Source organism: Hipposideros armiger, unplaced genomic scaffold (genome assembly GCF_001890085.2).
Source record: "Hipposideros armiger isolate ML-2016 unplaced genomic scaffold, ASM189008v1 scaffold_450, whole genome shotgun sequence".
Lineage (NCBI taxonomy): Eukaryota > Metazoa > Chordata > Mammalia > Chiroptera > Hipposideridae > Hipposideros > Hipposideros armiger.
In genome coordinates this window covers 890,399-907,471 of record NW_017731800.1, presented here as the reverse complement: position 1 = coordinate 907,471, position 17,073 = coordinate 890,399, and positions in this window count along the sequence as shown.

Sequence of the window (17,073 nt, the reverse complement as noted above, 5' to 3'; positions counted from 1 at the left end):
TCTTTCAGAAATAAATTAACTAATAGTGGGTTTCCATCTGAGGAATAACTGAATTTGTAAATTGAGGAAAACAAATTATTAAAATTTTGTATTTCTTATAAAATTGATGGAGTATTCAGCATTCTAGAGAAACAAAAAATTTAACCAAACATTATAGAAATTCCGTGGTTTGAAGTAAAACGGTATAAAGTGTAAAATTCAATGAACACTTGAAATAAAGATATATTTAATAAGGAAGTTAGGTATCAAAATTAAAGCTGTTAAAATTCCTTTAAAGTACTAGAGCTAATCAAGTATACACAGAAATATATGTTTGTACAAGCACTAAAGAACATAATACATATTTATTAACAAAAGTGTTGAGGCATCATTCTGTACTTCAATTATGCTTATTCAATCTCATCTTGCTTCTAATTATTCTTCATTTAACCACTTGTGTCTCAAAGGTTTTCTGATATAAAGAAAAACTGCAGCTTGAAGCAAAATCTGAATGCTTGCTTGAATGCCTTCAAATTCATACACCTGGATGTATTTGCACAATTCATAGAAGTACTTTTGTGAATTAACACTGCATCAGTGAAATGAAGTGAAAAACTAACGTTGCCTTTTACCTTAGGCATACTCTTCAAGGAAACATTAGTAGCTTGAAAATGAGATTCTTTATTTCTTCATTTATCATATTTGTCAATTTCTTAAAGCAATTGTCTGCCATTTCCTATACAAACATAACATATCCACCTCCCTGGGTATTCTAGGAGTACAATTAGAAATTGTATCTGTGAAAGCACCATTATATTAAATTATAGACCACAACAGCTCATAGCATTGTTTTCTTTGCTTATTTAAAAATCTAATAATACAAACTTTAATTATCCATATAAAATTGTCACATGTAGAAGAGCTCATTTTGCAAATCACTTTTTCTTCAAAGTAAATGTGGTTCAATAAAATCATGCTTCATGACTTTATGAGAAAAGTAAGAATATATTAAACAGATACGCTTAGAGGCTCTTAACGAATAAAAGTGAAAATAAAGATAAAAGTAACCCGACCTTGACCCATCTCTGTCTTGCTTTTCACTTCTTCAAGGTTTTTTCTTAACTTTTCTAATCCTCTCTTTTTCCCCCACTCCCATTTATTTAATGAAAAAGTTGAGTTAGGGAAACATGTTTTTCTTTGTTTGTTTTCTGTTGATACTTATGGCATACTAGGAATTGTTTATTTTAACATGCTGACTAAAGTTCCCCATTTTCTAGAAGACCAGGGTTCTTAAAATGTGGGACAATCACTCCTATATGGGAAGGCAGTCAATTAAATAATTTTTTGCTCAGTGAATATATTTATAGTAGTGCACGAGTATATGAAAAGTTGTTCAACCCATAGAAAATATCACTTTAATCATTAAATCCTGGCTATATATATATATGGCTAAATATATATATATATTTATATAGGTGACGTGCAATGGAATTTCATGACATAATACACTAAAGCTATTTTTATGACGATTTCAAGAAAAAATTTCAAAACAGTGTCTTTTCCCACAAAATAAGTTGGGAAAAATACTGAGCCTTTTCAACATACGAATGTGTTTGCATATATCATTGTGCCTAGAGTTACTGAATAAATATTTTAAGAATACTAAGAAAAAGGCAAAATAATTTTCAGTAACTAAATTAAGATGTATTTGCAACTTAAAATATGATGAGTTTGTTTTGAAAGCACTTTTGTGAAACTGAAAAACATTTCATTAAAATATAGATGATGCAAACATTATGAGCAGTACCTTACAAACCTCATAGATTTCCAAATGCCTTATGGAATAAATGAGGAGAATAAAAGTTGTTGACATAGCCTGTTGGGTTGATTTTTTTTTTTTAATTCTTGCTCTGAAGCAGTGCCTGATGCAAGCTATTTGGCAGTTTTGCTAGGTTTCTAATTTCTGAATTCTCATTTGAATTAAACTGCCCACTAATATCTGGTTCCTTGCATGTGGAGACTTATTGTAGAAACTGAATGAAGTAGACAAAATCAACACATTTTAACTAAATAAGTTATTAAGTTTACTGTAATAAAGAGGAAATGAAATTTCCAGAAACTAAAAAGAAATCCTGATATTTAAAAAGGAATAGGTAATTAATAGCTAGACTCATTACTTTGTAGTTATGTTCACTAATTCTGTCTCTATGTATTATTTTATGGTATATAATTATTCATTGAAAATAATAAATGGTTACAATCTAAGATGATGTGTTTATGAAATTACAACCATAAGACATACTAGTCTACTTCCTTAGTTGACATTGGGGGGATACAATACTTGGCTCAGTGGATACTAAAGAAAGAAAAATACCCTTTCAATGTTAAGCTTCCTTTTCGCTTGTGCTCCTCAAGTCTCTTCTTAGAATTCAGACAAATGTCCTAGCATTGTCAATGCATTTTTCATTAACCTAACTGGTGCTCCTATCTCTCAGTTCCTTCACCATCTGGCATATTTTTTCAAGGTGACTCATTACAGTATAAATTCTATTCAAGCAACTCTTGAGCATGACACAAAGCTTTTCTAAGTAAATATGCATTAAAAAAAACAAAATATATTTTCTAACATAAGTAATTCTCTAGAGGTCATCATATATTATTCCAGAAGTCACGGTTTTTTATGGACTTAGCTTAAATTTTAAATTAAGTTAAAACAGTTGTGACAAACACACACATAAAATGCTGCAGGCATGAAAAAAGTTTCACACAGAGTTAATTAGATCAATCAGGATTAACTTGAAAAATGGCAGGTAAGTGAATAGAAGGTCAAAGACAAATATTCCTCTGAACATAAGCAGACATTCTTAGTGTTGAAACTGAAAATGGATTTATGACTAAAGAAACTGTAGGGATGTTTTGACATTTGCAGAAACATGTTATAGTAATGGCCAAATAAGGCAGTCTGGAAACTGACCTATTTGGAGAGAATATGAAATAATTGGGTTTAATGTGTATTGTTATTATCTCTTAAACAGTTCTACACAACAGGAATCAAACCGGGAATACTGAATTCTGAAGGCAAATGGTGATTTTATGATCAAGTAAAGCATAAAAAATAATAAGTAAAATACAATAAATACCACACACTTGCTAGTAAAGGAATGAACACTAAAAAGGTATAGGAAACACATACTTTACAACTGGTCCAGCTACTCTGATTTTGTTTTAAATCTAAATATATTTAAACATTAATGTGTCTTCATGTCATAAATGTATTTGATAAATTTAACTTGAACTGTCCATCGAATTAACTCATAACAATAAAGTCATGATAACTTTTTAAGAGCTTATAGTATATCATACAGTATTCTAAATTATTTTGCATACATTTATATATTTAATTCTCATAACTCATTCAGGAAGTTACTGTTTCCTTTCTAGTTTATCAATGAGGAAAGTGAGAGTGAGTGACATTTAAAATTAAAGCCCTAACTTGTGTTTAAAAATGTGTGTAAGAACTATTACATTGTTTGTCATCTATTTGTTTCGCTATCAACTTCATTTCTTACAAAATCAAAATTGCCAAATATCCTGACACTGCAAGTCATTCAATCCATTCTCAAAATTAAAAAGACATTTAATCTTTCTGAGTGCTGTATTGACTGCAAAATGGAGTATTTTATGACTGACATTCAAGCTTAAGGGCATCAATCATTTGACAAGTGCCATTTTGAAAAGTAAAATAATGCATTTTAAAAATTAATTTGGAACTAAAATAATGAGTTTCTAATGTGGACTTGTGACAAGAGTAGAGGTCAAATGACCAGCACTGGCTGGGCCACTAACAGTCTCAATAGCTTCTTGTATAAAAATACCTGCTATTTTAGGCCTCATTCATCCCTGCTTTCACTAAACAAGTATTTAATAAAGACTTATGATGTGCCAGACACAGAAACAGAACTGGGAATGAAGTAAATATAAGAAAGCCATCAAACCTCCAGATGGCATTTATAAGCATCGGACTGCATGAGGTGACTTGAGAAGTGAATGCAAAAATAGAGAAATGGTTGGAAGTCTGAGCCCTTAGACCAGCGGTTCTCAACCTGTGGGTCGCGACCCCTTTGGGTCACCTAAGACCATCAGAAAACACATATTTTCAATAGTCTTAGGAACCGAGACACCGCTCCTCTATCCGTCTCCAGGCCCACATGCAGATATGCCCACATACGAGTACCCAGCGACCCCTATGAAAGGGTCGTTCGATCCCCAAAGGGGTCGCAACCCACAGGTTGAGCACCGCTGCCTTAGACACCAGAGATTTGAGGTCCAATGAGGAGGAATGAGCAAAAGAGAGCGAGAAACAGCTGTTAGTGTCATAGGAGCAAAGCCAAGGAAAAACGTTGTCCTGGTCCAAGGAATTGAATGTATCTGGAAGCAGTAGAATAATAACAGTGTATGAAATGATTCTGCTAAACGAGCTTAGATATGAACTGATAATTGACCGTGCATGCTACAGCAGTAGGAGATCAGCACCTTGTCCCACGCTCTCACTAGGGTTTCCTCAGTCCCTCACAGCTGTATTTCCATTTTGTTGCTACCAAACAGGGGGCACAAACAAAAGTATACAACTAATTTAAATAATTAGTTAGATGTAAAAATAATAATAATAATAATAATAATAATAATAATAATAACTACCAGAAATATAATAAAACTTATTTTTACAAAACTATGTGACAAGCATAGTTTCATAATATAAGCATGATTAATTCTTAAGATTATATTTTAAACTAAGAAAATGAAAAGAATGCAAGTTAAAATATTAATAGAACTATGTGATGATTTTTTTTCAATTTCTATTTATTTGACAGTACATTACTGAAACCTTTGTTTTCTAACTTCAAAATCGCAGTGTTAGATCTTGATGTTTCAGAAGTTGTGATATGCATTACAGATGTTAGGGACTATATTGAATTTAATAAGTTTATTATGAATAGGGGACTATATTAAGATTATTTTTGTATCAGTTCTCTTATAGTTGTAAATTGTAAAATATAATTGTTACATTGTAATTCATTAGTAATTCTATTTTATTTGTAAATTTAAAGAAAATGCATTGAAGTTTTTACATTAAGGGATAGTATCTATAGTCATAAGTTAAGTTTTTTGTCTGAGAATTTTCATGGTAATGTAGGGATTAATTTGTTATGACATCATTAAGAGTAATTCTATCCTCAGAAGTTTTTGAAAATAAACCTCAGATCAGAAGAGTACAAGATTCATGAGGACATATGTCTGTATTGTTAATTGCTGTATTCTTAGAATTTAGAAGAGTTCCTGGAATATAGTAGCCATTCAGTAAATATTCTTGAAAATATTAATAATTATATCTCGTATATCTGTGCAAGAAAATCCTTTCTATTACTACTACCCAAAGTGACTTTGATAGAAAAATTTGAGTACACGTTTTACAACTGGGTGAGTGAACAAATAATGTTACAAAAGTAAACTAACTTATTTTGATATTTGAAATTAATTTGATTAAGTACCATTTTGTGAAATCCATGTGCACTTAGTTTTAGTTTGTTTGTTTCTAGAAATGTAAAAATGCTTCACATTGACCCTTGAAAAAAGATGTTCTTAAAAGGTTAAATCAAAACCTACTACCTACGGATATAAATGCATAATTCTAAAGAATTTACATTTGGAAATACAGATTGCTGAAAGTGGCTGTACTTATTTTGGAGTGCATACATCTGATCACAGAATCATGGGATCTATAGTGTTCATCTTCACAACGCAACCAAGTAGAATAGGCAAAGTAGATGACAATCCATATTTAAAATTCCCTAGAAACTTTCTTGTCAGCCACACCTCAAAAACCAATAAGAAGTTTTGAACATCGATGGAAACTCTCCCCTTTATCTCATTCCTGTCCCCATCTACTCTGGCTGAGGGGAGGAGGTGAGAAACGTATCCTTAGAAACCATTTTGATGTATGCCTGAGTTTATTTTTAGTTATGTCGTATAAACAATAGTTCTTCTTTAACCTTTTTTTGTAGCCAATTTCTATTTTTGTCTGACTTTGTGGTAGTGAGGTTTGTTTTGTGGGATTTGTTTGTTTGTTTGTTTTTGGTGTTTTCCCTGCTACAGCTGCTTCTATTTCTTTGTGTGTGTGTGTGTGTGTGTGTGTGTGTGTGTGTGTGTGTGTGTGTTTAGGATATATTCCATAGACCAGTTTCAGATGTCTGAATCTCATGAGGCTTGTGTAGGGTTAGTAAGGATATCCAGAGTTGACCTCAGTCGAATTCAGTGTGAGAAATTTGTATGCCATAAATTAAAACTCATTAAGTAAAATGGAAGAGAACCAAGTTAACACAGCTTTTAATAGTCCCACAAGGTGTTACAGTTCATCTGACAAGATTATAAGGATATTTCATTAATATGAATCATTATGCTCCGTCTTAACGTTCCTCAAAGTAAAGCTGTTTACTTTAGCTCCTAGGAAGCAGTCACATTACCACCAGTGATAATTGCCTCATTTAAACAGTACCTTAGTAGAACACTAATTTGGGGGCTCTTGCAGTTCTTTCATAAGAAGTGTATATAATGAGTGGATGTTACACTTACTTTAATAGAAGCTCCTAATAATAATGAACTACTGGATAGCTTTCTATTGCCAAATATCTCAGCAAACACTACAGAATTCTACAAGTAGCTTTAGTGCACATATAAATATAGTCCTGACAATGTTAATTTGGTTGCTTTGAGTTTTAATAAAGAGCAAACAAGTACACCATGATTATATTTTTAGTTGGAAAGAGAGATATCATCATCAACTTTTTTGTTTTAAATTATAGTTATACTCCTTGGTCAGGGAGAATGTGTATTTATCTCACTGGTAGACTTGAAGGCCATTGGCTTATTGGACTCCTCATGCACTGTTGGTGGGATTGCAAATTGGTGCAGCCACTATGGAAAACAGTATGGAGGTTCCTCAAAAAATTAAAAAGAGAACTACCATACGACCCAGCAATTCCACTTCTGGGTATTTATCTGAAGAAATCCAAAACATTAATTTGAAAAGATATACACACCCCTATGTTCATTAATAATGTAAATAATGAAACATTACTTACAATAGTCATGATATGGAAGAAACCTGTATCCTTCAATAGACAATTGGATAAAGAAGTGGTACATATATAAAATTGAATATTACTTGGCCTTAAAAAAAGAATGAAATCTTACCACTTGTGACAACATGGATGGACCTAGAGGGCATTAACACTAAGTGACATAATTCTGACAGAGAAAGACAAATACTGTATGATTTCACTGATATGTGGAATCTAAAGAAAAAAATAAATGAACTAACAAAACAGAAACAGACTCATAGATACAGAGAACAAACTGATCGCTACCAGGTGAGAAGGGGTTGGGGGGCTGGGTGTAAAAGGGGAAGGGATTAAGAAGTACAAATTGGCAGTTACAAAATAAACATGGGATGTAAAGTACAGCATAGGGAATATAGTCAATAATATTGTAATAATTATGCACTGTGCCAGGTGGATACTAGATTTATTGGATGATCACTTTGTAAATTATATAAATGTTCAAACACTATGCTGCACACTGGAAACTAATATACAAATATTGAATGCCAACTGTAATTGAAAACAAAATAAAATATTGATACACCTTTGTGGAAACAATGGTGATAAAAATATAGTAAGTATAAGTTTTAAATATCTTGAATATGCCTGGTATTTGCAAAATAATCCCTTTGATTGGTATCACTTAGCATCACCTCAGAATTTTTAAATACCCCAGTACCCTGGATGCAACACAGTCCAATTAAATCAGTATCTCTAGGGGTGAGATCCAGGCATCTGTAATTTATAAAGCTTTCCAGGTGATTGTACAATATAGACAAGGATGAAAACCACTTAGGATGATCTGAATACATGATGAGGCTTCACGCTAACTTGGAAAACATCCCCAGCAGAAAAGATAAAATATGTGAGTTAAAACACTAATGTTATTGTTGAGATATTAATTTAAATGTTTTTATTTAAGAAAATATGTTATGATTTGAATTATCACCCCAACTTGCAACCAATTTTGAAGAAACTTAACAAATATTTCCACACTTGCCTTTGTGTTTTTCTATTATAAAGATTAATGTCACCAAAGTTATTTCATTTATCCCTTAATTCAGATAAGCAGCCAGTGTATTAGAATAAAATTATATTTACTGCTTCCCCGCAGCATGTAGGGCACACTGATAATTTTACTTTACTTATAAAATAGGGGGAAAACTATAGCTTTATTTTATTGTAATAAATATCAGGTTAGAGGCCTGCCCATACAGCTATTGTGGTATATTAATTCTTTGAGGACATATAAATGTATATTGAAAGAAGGCAATATTTGCTCCAAATGTATATTGTCCCAGTATGTAATTTTATTTACTATGTTTTAAGACAAACATTATTATTCCTATTTTCATTAATCTAGACGGTTCATGATCTGTGAAGTATTTTAAACTTATTCAATGTTTGAGTCAGTATTTGAGCTCAGATTTTTCTAGTTTCAGAACCCAGACTCGCTTCTTTTTTAGTTTATGTTGATTGAAAGCCTTTAAAATAACTTAGTTATTCACCAGTGTTCATATATCTTCAAGAAATTATTTAAAAACATAACATTTAAGAAAAAAATGTTCATTTAAATATACCCCCGCACTAATATAAATAGTACAAAAATTCCCATTAAATGCATTGCATTTTTATTTCGGCTTTTAAAACGCCTCTGCCTCTGTTTCTACCTCAGAGGCATTCTGCTTTTTCTGAAAATTTCACAACCTCTCTTGGATACTAAATGTATCATACATGTTTTATACAAATAACCTATACATAAAATTTTCTAAGAGAGTACACCTTAAGTGCTCTCACCACAAACGCACACACAAAAGGTAACAATGTGAGGTGATGGATATGTTAACTAGCTTGATTGTGATAATCATTTCACGGTATATAGGTACATCAAATCATCTCATTGTACAAACAATATTTATTGAGGAACCTAACTTCCTCAAACATTAAATAATTTATATAAATGAGCACACAAATGAAATGGTAAGTTGAGACTGATGATGCAACAAAGCAGCAAGAAGGCCAAAAAGAAAAAAAAAATATTACTCACATAATGGGACTTTCTGGTTCGGTGGCTGGGATGAGGGAGTGGATTGGAGTGAGGATTTTTGTGAGGAAACCCAAGTTGAGTGTTTGACCTTCCCTGGTCACACCAATGCATGGAGCACGCAAGCTTTATTTACTTGCTCAGATATAGTGCAGGAAGGGGAAAATGATGCCTAAAAGCTGTCAGTGGTAAAGTATCAAGAAAGTCATTTAAAACAATATATGTTACAAAGAACATTCTATAACCACAATACAATTAAGCAAAAATAACTTAAGAGAACCCAAGGAAAAAAATGTGTTTGGATATAAAAAAACATATTGCTGAATATACTAATATAAATATATATAAAGCTTTTCTTCTCTTGTTATATATAATTTATATATAATTAACATATAATGTATATCAAGAGAAGGAAATTGTACTATCAGATACCAATTTTTATAAAGCTATAAAAATTAAACTATTAACAATTAAATTGGCTCAGAGGTAAAAAAAAAATGGACAAATATAATGTTACAAAAATAAAAATGGACAATGTGAGGATATGGTGAGGACATCTGCAAGCCAGGAAGAGAGTTCTCACCATAAACCACCCTGATGGCACCTTGATCTTAGACATCCAGTCTCTATAACTGCAACAAAATAGATTTCTGTTCTTTAAGCCACCCAGTTTGTGAAATTTTCTTACAGGGGCTAATACATTGCATAACAAATACATTGCAGACTAATACATTGCATAACAAAGTAGCATAAAACAGTGACTTAAAAAAATAACAGTCCATTATGTCTCGTGATTCTGTGGACTGGAAACCTGGTGGTTCTTCTATGTCTTACCTGGAGTCAGTTAGAGGGCCGCAGGTATCCATCACTGCCACCTGCCATGGAGGCTGGAGGTGGAGGTTGTTTCAGTCTCAGCCAATAGCAGCACTGTTTCCCCACACACCAGCCCCCAATGGGCCATCACATGTACTGGGCGACTTACACCGCCCCCCACCCCCCATCCCCCACCACTTCACTTCCAATGCCCAGAGCACATCTCTAATCTCAGACCTCTGCATTTACCCTGCATGGAAGGGTGTTCCTATGAACCCCTCAGGCACTCACTAGCATCTGAACTTGGTCATCACTTCCACTAGGCTCCGCCCTTCTTGTGGAGCCCTGATCTTCATCTATTGATACTTTCTTCCTCAGCCATTGTTTACAGTATAAACTTAATACAATGATTTTTTTATGTCTTCATTGTTTAAAACTGTAAGGGCCTCTTCACTGTTTAAAAATGCCTGCTTTGAAAATTTAAATTCTTGAATTTCAAGATTGTTCTTCTGCTGTAAGGTTCTGGATTATACTTTGAGACTCTATAACAATTTTTTTTTAATTATGTAATCTTGTCAGCAAAACCTGAATGCCTCTCATTTAATAAGAAGAGGGTTGCTAACTCTGTCAGGTTATGCTACATTATTCTGCTGTAGAAAATATTTTAAAAATCATAGAAGCTTATAAAAATATGTTTATTTCCTTTTCCTACGTCATTTCCATTATGGGCCAGTGGTTGCTCTGCTCAGTGTCATTTAAACTACAAGACAAACCACAGCAGCTTCTATCTTGTATATTTCTATACATTATAACAGAGGAAAGCAGACAGCTGCACTTGATTCTTAAAGCTTCATCCAAAAATTAACTCACATCATTTTTTTTTACATTTCACTGCCAACAATGGTCACAACCACTCGTAAGATGAACAGGGAGAAATTGTTAACTCTTCCCATATAGAAGTGTGATGCAAGGAGGAAAATGGATTTTTTCCAAATCTAGCATGTTCACCTATGTGCAAAGACAAGTTAAACATATGCTGCCACATTTTTTACTACTAATATCTATTGTTAAGTATATGAAATATTTGCCAAGAATTGTACAGCACATTTTTACATCTATTATTTTAATGAATTCTCAACATCATTTCATGAGTAAAGCTTCCTAGACTGCACAAATTTTAGTGACTGCTCTTATATGAACCCAAACCTATGACTCCTGGTTCTGTGTTTTTTGGCAAATTACTCCACTATCCGTATTTATGAAATGTAGATGGTTATATGTAGCCTTGTAATTATAACACATCATATTTGTATACAATAGTTTGTGCATTATACTACTGGTCCTTACAATTTTTCACTTATAAAATCCACTCATACATCTATTCAGAAAATATGCACTGAGCAACTAATATGTACCCCCCAAATAAAAAATTATCTGGGGTACAATATTGAACAAATCCAACAAACGGCCTGCTTACCTGAGGCGTACTGCTAGTGGGTAATATAGACACATCACTAAAGTGATAACTGATTTCCAAATAGAGTATAAGAGGCTACAGTAGTATACACTGGTAGAAAATTTTAATCTGTGAATTTAGGGAATGCAACACTGAGAACCCATGTCTATACTGAAATCTGAAAGATAAGTGGGCAAAGCATTCCAAAAAAAACACCTCACAGCTAGAATGTATCCTATTCTTCACCATTACCATGTAATCAGACATTTGTTTAATCTTTAACTCAACCATTACTCAATGCACTGTTGTGCATTAAGAAATGATCAAAGTTTTCTATTTACCGACAACTAAAGTTCAACTGTCCTTGTTTATTTGTTTAGCACATTCACAGGGTTTTTGTTTTGTTTTGTTTTGTTTTGTTTTGTTTTGTTTTGGCTGTCTGTCTGTCTGTTTGTTTGTTTGTTTGTTTGACCAAGCATTTTATCAAAAAGCCTTGAGGTAAGCATGTCTGAAAGATGGTGAGCTCTACAGAAAGAGTGTTAATATTCTTTGGGGCTCTCTACACGTGATGACTTCCCTCCCCGCTCCCACAGCGTCTTCCCCTCCGTCTAATTCTGGATGGAAACAGGCAGGCAGTGAACTACTGCACTTTGTGGACTGTGCTAACATTGCTCTCGATCAAGAGCAATTTTGACTTGCACAGTTGTCCTTGATTCATCACAGCCGTCAACAACACAAACATTGTCCATCGTCATAATTAATATAGGTTCGTGAGCTTTGTTTTTCTGTATATAGCAAACAATAGATGTAAAAAGTGATATAAATTATTATCCACATGTGATCTAGACATCTGAGCACTGTTGAATAAAACTTGAATAAATTTTAAAACAACATATAGCGGTTATTTCTTCACATAAACAAATGCTTATAATTTCTCCCTCCTCTAAATTGATTTTTCTTTTGGAATTTTCTAATGTGTATTTTGTTAGGATTTTTACACAATTATTTTGCAGTTGACCCTGCTAATGCAGTATCAAGTATGCAGGAGACATGTTGCCTCACATGCCTTACAATAATGATTGCAGACAAATCTTAAAGTTCTTCTCATAAGTAATGAATGATAGTTTATTGCAGATAAAATCCTTGGGAAACTAACTGAAGAATACAATGGGAGAAAAAACTGAAAGGGCACAAAATATGTACAAATATTTGTATGTTTGTCTTAGGAAAATACTCTATTCACCTGTTTCATAATAATATTAATCTAAAAATTTTACAAATTTATAAAAATTGTAACACCAAAAGGAGTCTTTAATTTCTAATTGCACATATAAGCAACTCAACAATTAGTCGAGTAATACAATACACAGTGTATTAAAGAATACATGTGTCTGTGTCTATGTGGGTGTGACTTAAAATAAATAGAATTAATACTGATGAAATTACAGTCTTTGGGCAAAATGATTGCTGGCTACAAGACTATTGCATTACCAAAATCAGGCATGATAAATTTAAAAAAGAAAATCTAACATGGTACTAGGAGAAAAGGCTATTATTTCTATCCATTGATCATTCTCTCATGAGGAGAAAAAAAGTTTAAATCTTCTATTATTTCTACAACTCACAATAAGAGATTTACTCTTCTATCCAAACCAGAATTTACTTTTTGCAACTTAATATTAATTCTCCTTGGTCTCTTTGCTTTTTGACTATTGTTTAAAAAAAGTTGTGGCTACTATTACATTATTTTAAGTGCATTTTCCTAGTACAATAAATATTTATTAAAAATCTGTATTTCTGTTACAATTTTATGGTACTCTTCTATTTGTGAAATATTTTTTTTCACATTTTCATATTCCAACTTCCATTGAACATAAGTTTAGTTTTGTTTTCTTTTTCATTGTCAGACACTGGTTAAAAATTTATACTTAATGCCAGAAAAAAAGTTTTCTTTTTCATATCTGCAGTGATGTACAACCAATTCACTATTCAAGAAAGTGGATTTTTAAAAAAAAATCAGCAATACATCAGTAAATAGACTTTAAGGAAAACATTATTCTAAGACTCTGGAATGAATTGTATTGAGGAATAATTCAATTCTGATTATACATTATCTCTTCATTCCTTATTCAATGTTTCATTAAGTTTTTTTGAATTTTTTTAATGAAGCCACATAGAGCCAAAATACCCAAGAATATAGCTATGAATTGAAGTAGAGGTCTGGAATTAATCATACTTATTATTAAAATGCAAAGCTTACTCTATTTTCCTATAACCATATTTCACTGCTCTATCAATACACCTTTTCTGATATCACTCTAAACTTTAAACTTTTCAGTGGAGATGCCCCATTGATTGCAAGTGAACTTAAGTTTTCATATTTAGAAAAAAAGTTCTTAATATCTTATGAGCAGCCGATAGGATTCTATAAATGGTAGATAAATGGATTTTTATTAAATATTTTACTAGTAATAAAGTTAAGGTATGAGCATTTATGTAATATATATATATATATATATATATATATATATATATATATACACATATATATATATAGTGTGTGTGTGTGTGTGTGTGTGTGTGTTTTAATTTAAATAATGAAGGATACCTGAGCATGTAGTAGTGGAGTTTTAAAATTCCAAATGGCTTTTATTCATATCCCATTTTTTTTAACTGATGCCAGAATTATGAAGCTATTCCAAAAAAATGTTTAACAACTCCCCCATATCTGGTATATTAAGCAGAGACAAAAAAAACAAAAAATAAACAGAAATAAAACAATCTGTAGCAAAATGGATATATACCATATGATCATTCTTATTAATAATTCTTATTATTATCCCAATGTATAAGTACTTCTATTTGGTACTATTTAACATGTTGATTAATGACTCATTTTAATTATTTTAGTTGAGGTTTAATTTGATGGGCAATTAACTGTGAACGTTTAAACTGTACTATTTGATGAATTTAGATATGTTCATCAACCCCCAAAATGAACATTGCCAATTAAATTAATGAATGAATATATCTACCGACACCAAGAGTATCCTCTTTTATAATCCATACAGACCACTACCACCTATCTTCCCCACAAATACTCAACTTTAGTCTGTTTCTATAGATTAGTTTGCAATTTTTAGAATTTTATATACATGGAATTTTACATCGTATACTCATTTTGTCTTTTTTTTATACTTGGCTTGTTTATGTTTTCAGATTTGCTCACATTTTTCTGTGTGTCAATGGTTTATTCCTTTTTTTGCTGAGTAGTATTTCATTTTATGGATATACCACATTTGTCGATCTATTTACCTGTTGATGGATATTTGGGCTGTTTCCAATTTGAGGCTATTATAAAATAAAAAAGAAAGAAAAAAAAAGAAAAAAGCTATGAAAATTTACATACAGAATTTTTGTGTGAACATAAATACCTACCAATGGTATGATTGGAATTTATAGAAAGTTAAGTCAGGAAGAATTAGTAAAGACTATATTATTGAAAATGAAAGGCCAGACTTGCCATTTTAAGAAACTGTAATTTTTTTTTTTTTGTAAGCTGAGCCATCCTGCCACCTGTTGACAGCTCAGCAGCTGCTCATCTCGGGCCGGGAATCGAACCGTTCTTTCTCAGAGCTCAAACTCTAGAGCGAGCTCTTAACCAACTGAGCCACTCGGCCAGCAAGAAACTGTAATTTTTAATACATGGAAATCTGTTCCAATTTATAAGTATATGCCAAATAATTGCTTATAATCTCGTATAGCCTTTTATTAATGGGACCGTAAAATACTGTATTCATTTGTACTTTATAGAATTTTATTATGTTATTGGTGTTCAGTATCTCAAATTATAAGAAAGATATGTCTGAGACTGTTGTATTGACGTGATTGAATAGATATTGCCAACTATTCCTGTATTATTCCCAACTATGTTATACACAGAACATTTTCATAGGCTAAAATTGTGTATTTTGAAAACAGTTATGCAATTTTAAGGAGTTCATTCTTTGGATATTATTTGACTATGTGCACAGATATATTTTATAAACACAAAACTGTCAATCTATTAACTCATTTTCTCTCATATTTGGATTATTTTAATATGATTCCAGTAATACTTCAAAGGTAATACTTGTTTTCAAAGAAAAATGATTGTTACTTACCATTTTTTATTTCCGCTTATGATATTCTCATAATAGAAAAAGAATGACAATTTGTATCTATAACAACGTTCTTTCATATAGCTTAGATTCATTATTTTAAAGATTCAAGTTAATCAATAGTTATGAACTTCTGTATAGACTAGAGTATTCCTTTATTTGGTAATTTTTGTACTATGCAAATTTTCACACATTTATTAGGCAGGTAAATATATTCAAAAAGCCTTAATTTAGATTTTAAGATATTACTCTCTACAGTGACAAAACTAAGTCTGTCAACTTTATAAATTCACCCTCCTAACCTTGTAATGTACTCTGAAGACCCATCCGCTGTTTCCTGGACCTTCATAATAGTCTCCATGCTTCTCTCTTTGTTTCTACTCTAGCCATTGGAGGAGCCAGAAAGATGTTTTGAGAACATAAATAATTTCATGTTACTCTTCAGCTTGAAACACTCCTAGAGATTTCCAAAACAATTTTTTAAAAAGCAGAAACTCCCGACAGTGTTCTACATGCTCCCAATGAGGGAATTGTTAATCTTGGTCATGTCTATTATGCTACTAAGTGAGCAAAAGTTATGATTGTTTTGTTGTATTCCAAGAATCTAAAACACCCTAGTGCATAGGAGGCAACCAACATGCATTTATCTAGTGAATCAATAAAAGTTTGCCATTTTTCTTTCCTTAATTTAATTGTATTCATGTAGTCTTCTTTCTAATTTAAGCTGCAAAAAGTTGTATTCAAAGTAAAAGATGGTTGTTGACTACAGATAAGTAATCATTGTAATGATAAAATTTACCTATCAGTATCTCCTGAGACCGAAAATTTGCAGGTAAGTAGCTATGACCAGGGGCTAAAGAACAAGTGGGATATAGTGAATGTTTGCAAATATAGTTTCTGAGTTAATGTACTGAAAACATTTTATTTATTTATTTATTTATTTATTTATTTATTTATTTATTTATTTATTTATTTATTGGTAAACACGGCACACTAAGTTAGCCAAAGCTGAACTTTATCTAAAAATCTTAATGGTGGGTCGACCAAGTGGCACATTGGTTAAGAGATGGCTTGGGACTCCAGCTCTAAGCATTAGGGCCCTGGTTCGGATCCCGCATGAGGGCCAGTGACACTGCCCTCTACAGCTAAGATGGTGAACAACAGCTTGACCTGGAGCTGGGCTGCCGTGAGTTGCTGGCTACAGCGTAGGCTGCAGTGGGGATGGCCAGCAGCTGGCGTGAGCTGGCATGAGCTGCTGTGAGCCGCTACGAATGGCATCCAATGGCCAGCGAGCGACTGCCTCACCCAGGAAGAGTACAATGATAATACCAACATGGGCCAGTGAAGCAACGTCCTCCACAACTACACTGAAGAACAAAAGGACAGCAACTTGTCTGTTCCTCTTCCCTGATTCTCCAACACTGTTCCTCTCCCCCAATTCCCCAATAAAATCTTTAAATATAA